We start from the raw sequence: 4,995 nt of genomic DNA on the forward strand, positions 1-4,995 counted from the left end.
TGCTGAAACAAGGACACAGGATGACCCATTGCAACAAGGATACACACAGAACAGTATATTGGAAACGAACTTTACAACTTCAGGCAGTGGGTGGGAGGAGGAGTGTGGAAGGTAGAAGAGAGAAGGGATAGTGGGTCAACAACAAGGGAAGGGGTAACAGTGATCACCAGGAAATGTACTCATTGCCTTACTCATGTAACTATAACCCCTCTGTACAGCATCTTTACAAAAAATAAAATTTAAAAAAACAAAAAAAAAGAAGGATGGCCAATAGACACATGAAGAAATGTTCAACATCCCTAGCCATAAAAGAAATGCAAATCAAAACAACATTGAGATATCACCTCACCCCAGTTAGAACGGCAAAAATCAAGAACTCTAACAACAACAGATGCTGGAGGGGATGTGGACAGAAAGGAACCTTACTTCATTGTTGGTGGGAATGTAAACTTGTTCAACCACTTTGGAAAGCAGTATGGAGGTTCCTCAAAAGACTTCACATAGAACTCCCCTATGACCCAGCAATCCCACTTTTGGTCATTTACCCAAATGCTTACAAACAAGACCGCACTAAAGCTACCTCCACAACTATGTTTATTGCAGCATTATTTACCATAGCTAAGATATGGAACCAACCCAGATGCCCCTCAGTAGATGAATAGACCAAGAAAATGTGGTATATATACACAATGGAATTCTATGCCTCCATCAGAAAGAATGACATTGCCCCATTTGTTAGGAAATGGAAAAACTTGGAAAAAATTATATTAAGTGAAGCAAGCCAGGCCCAAAGAAACATAGGTCCCATGGTTTCCCTTATTTGCAATATCTAGTATATGTACGAGTCAAGCGGAAAAGGTCAGATAATGTGATGTCAGGAAAATGAACCCTTAGATATATATTTTAATGTTTTTTCTTTCATACATGTGTTTCTAATGCACTTATAAGATTATCTCTTTGTTGCTTTGTATGTCCCTCCCCCACAGTATAACCCCTGCTTTCACTATATTTGATGTCAGTATAACTTGAGGAGGAGATGGGGAAAAAACAGTTGTTTAAAGATACAGGTGGACCTGTTGCAACAATGAGAAGTACAAGTTGTCATGTTCAAAACGAGCTTTACAACGTTGGTGCGGGGAGGGGGGCAAGGGGGGGAAGGAGAAAGATTGGGATTGGGGGGAGGGGGGAGGCTGGGAAGGGATGTGAAGGGTAAACAAATGGAGGAGGCTGCAATGCTTGGTAAGAAATGTACGCATTATCCTGCCCATGTAATTGTAACTCCTCTGTACAGTATCTTCACAAATAAAATAAAATTAAAACAAACAACCAAAAAAAAGAAAATAAAAATTGTCTGAAAGTGTTTTCAGACAAGAACAGGGCTGAAGTCTCTGCCCTTGTAGGACTGAAAGGAAGCTTGGGCTGGGCTCCTAGACTGAGGGAGCCAGCAAGATATGGTACAGTGGAGTCATGAAGCAAGGGTCTGCCTCATTCGTTGCCCTGGAGCAGCAAAACCATGGTGTACCTAGAACACAGAAAGTGCCTCTGGGCTCTGAATCCAGTTGGGGAAGGCTTGGATTTTGCTGTTGGGTCCAGCGGGATAGGTTTCTGGTGTCTGGAGCTAGGTGGGCATGGGGGTCAAGCTGTGCCACAGGCACAGACAGGCCTGATGCTGCCTGTCTGCTGGTTGCAAGCAGGCAGGAGGATTTTCTTCCTAGAAAGATTGTGAGTCCAGACCCTCAGATTGCTGATTTTTAGTAGCTAGGATTGCAGGTGTGAGCCACTACTCCCTGGCTTATTTTATAAGCCTTAATTGCTTTTCTTTTTTCTATATTTTTTAAGTCCAGGACTAGGATTCCCACAAGCCACCTGATGCTTTCACTCCATGGTTCTACTAACTTATCCAGGCCTCTCCACCCCCTTAATGCCTCTTTTCTTCCAGCTTTCTTTTTCCTTTTATTTTTTGACATTTTTAAATTTTAATTAAAGAATTTATTTATTTTTCTGTTGCTTCTAGCACTTGAACTTAGGGCCTGGCCACTGTCCCAGAGTGTTTTTGCTACAGGTTAACAAAATACTTGAGCAATAGCTCAACTTTTTTTCTTGTGTGTGTGTGTGTGTGTTTTAAGAGATTTTTTTTTATTGGAAATAAGAGTCTCAATGAAACACCTGGCTTTTGGTGGCTGTGGCTCACAACTAAAACTCTAGCTATTCAGAAGATAAAATCCGAGGGTCCCAGTTTGAAGCCAGCCTGGGCAGGAAAGTTTTTGAGACTCTTAGCTTTAATTAACTATCAAAAGACAGAAGTGGATTTGTGGCTCAAGTGCAAGAATGCTTGAACCAAAGAAGCTCAAGGATAGAGCCCAGACCCTTATTCAAGCTCCAGGAATGCCCCTCTCAAATTAATGCCTTTAGAGCTTAGAAGTGTGGCTCAGTATGTAGAGTGCCTGCTAATGAGCAAAAGCATTACATACTGAGTTCAAGGGCAGGCCTGTGAAATATAACTGGCCTGAAAAGGTGTCTGAAGCTCATTTTCTGTTTCTTTTCATCTGTCTCTTGCCTTCACTACCTCAGGCTTCTCTGCAATTCTTACTCCACTTTAAAACTTCAGACAAGTGACTTCAAACTCTTTCCACTGCGCATCAGTTTAACTTCTAAGTGAAGCATATAACTTCACTTTTGAGCTAATGAATTAAAGGCACAATTATTAATTTTCTTACAATCCAAGAGAGTCATCATATTGGGAGCAAACTCAATTTTCTACATGAAATGTGTCTTAAAATATTTTCCAATCAGGAATAAATAATAGTTAACAAGGAGTCATTTATTGAAATTAGGGAAGTTGATGATGCAGCTTTCAAAAGTACCCAGACACATAGGAAAGAAACTCAGACATGATACTGGGAAACAGATATTCTACTTGTTCTAGCTGTGTGTGTGTGTGTGTGTGTGTGTGTGTGTGTGTGTGTGTGTGTGTGTACACCCGCCACTGGTCTTCAACTCAGGCCTGGGTCCTTTCAACAGCTTATTCTGTGCAACGATGTCACTAAACCACTGAGCCACAGGTCTTCTTCTGGCTTTTTTTGTAGTTAATTGGCGATACATATCTCATTTTCCTGTCTGGATTTAATCTTCTGATCTCCTACTGTTACTGTGGGTGCTCCCACAATGTGACAGTCCATTGAATTGGGAGTAATATGGAAGTCACTTGTGCAAGATGCAAAGTAACCAAATTCATTAATTTGGAACCAGTTCATTAATTGGGAGTAACACAGGTTCACATTTAGAGTGCCTTCAAACACATTGTTTCTGATGAGTTTATCTGAAGCCCAGAGTATAATCAAAACCCATTAGCCACAACGTGAGTAGCATATATTTATTGTATAGAATATGCACAATGAATTCGATCCTGAATCAAAAGCCATGCTGGGTGTGGTACTTTAAAAAATCACAAATAGAGTGTCATTGAAATGAAATCCAGACTGGAGCAGCAGAGCATCTGCTTAATGAGCACAAGGCCCTGATTCCAAGCCCTAGGACCATAAAGAAGAAGTAGAAGAAAGTGAAAGGGGAGGAGAAAGAGAAAAAAAAGAACAATGAAGGGATGAGAGGAGGGAAAAGGAAACAGAGGAAAAGGGAAGAACAGGAGAAAGGAGGAAGAATGAAAAGGTAGAAAGAAGAGGGAAGAAGGAGGGAAACAATAGGGAAAAAAGACCAGGAGGAAGAGGAAGAGAGGAGACAGGAGGAGGAAGAGAAATGTAATATAACAACAAGAATTGTTGGAAAACATTTTTCATAAGTGATCTGCATGTGTTTGGCAGGATTATTTTTTAATCAGAGAGACAGCTAGCCCAATGACAATGTGGGTGAGTACCTGTTGCTAGCTCATTTTATTCTGAAGACAGGCACTGTTCCTCATTTCTACATTGAGGAGTTCAGAAGACATCCTGAGTTTGGTGTTTTATAGATTCGCTTCAGGATTTCTTTTTCATGAATCAAACATGGGAAAGAACTAAATGCAACCTCCCTTAATTCAAAAAAGAATAGAAGCTATATTTATTTGTATTACTGTGCATGAAGAAATCCTGAAGATTTCTGGTTAATTCAGAGGGTCTCAGGCAAAAATGTAGGACAAGAGGAAAGTAAAACTTTTTAAGGTATAATAAATATTTAGGGGATGTTTTTCCTTTTTTTACCAGCTGTTCAGTGCTACAGCAAGGTTGTGCCCTGAATCCCCTTCCGATTCACCATGTGAACCTCCATTTTACTGGTCCCTGTGGGAGTGGGTGCCATCTGCAGGTCACCCGTTGGGATGTGGGGCTCCCTGTCTTGGGGTGGACGCACAGTGAGGGGCCGTGTGCACATGCTTCCCGGTACTGCCAGATGAGCCTGAGTGGAACTGCAGAGGCTTGCTGGGGCTCTTAGCCCACTCATACCGCCCACCTTGCCCACCTCCCCTCCCAGCCTTGCTTCCCTGATTTCACCCAGAAACCATCAACCATGGGGTTGGAGTCAAGCCCACTGCCACCCTCTCCTCCTCCAGCTGTGCTGGTACTGGTCTGCGGTGGTCCTGGGTGCAATTGTTATCCCAGGGAGATGCCATTCTGAGTTCACTGCCTGCCCCCATGGGTTCAAGGTGGGAGGATGCCATGTTTGCACCCTGCACAGTCCAAGGGAGAAGAAAGGTGGGGCAGGCAGTCTGTCCCCTGGTGGCTGGGCAGCCCAGCCTTGGTCCACCTCACCAGTCTTTAAGGCAGTTGGGGGACTGGAGCCATGTGCCGGCTCCTCTGTCTCTGGGCTCGCAACAATTGCAGCAGCTCAGCACCCTGGAGCCACTTCAACATCCCCGCAGACCTCCATTTTCTGGTGCCCGTGGGCCCGGGTATGGGACCATCCCCACATATGCCCATCAGTGCCAGAGGAACCTGGACTCACAGTGCACCCACCACAGCATTGGGGACCTGAAGCTCCTTGGGCTTTGCCGCATTCCCTCCATTA

At 43.4% G+C, this 4,995-nt stretch overlaps 1 pseudogene; it reads left to right on the plus strand.

The window, feature by feature from the left end:
- The window catches only part of LOC105989619, a 9,650-nt pseudogene extending 5,228 nt beyond the window's left edge, over positions 1-4,422 (plus strand).
- The last annotated feature ends 573 nt before the right edge of the window (positions 4,423-4,995 follow it).

This window comes from Dipodomys ordii, unplaced genomic scaffold, assembly GCF_000151885.1.
Source record: "Dipodomys ordii isolate 6190 unplaced genomic scaffold, Dord_2.0 Scaffold57, whole genome shotgun sequence".
Classification (NCBI taxonomy): domain Eukaryota; kingdom Metazoa; phylum Chordata; class Mammalia; order Rodentia; family Heteromyidae; genus Dipodomys; species Dipodomys ordii.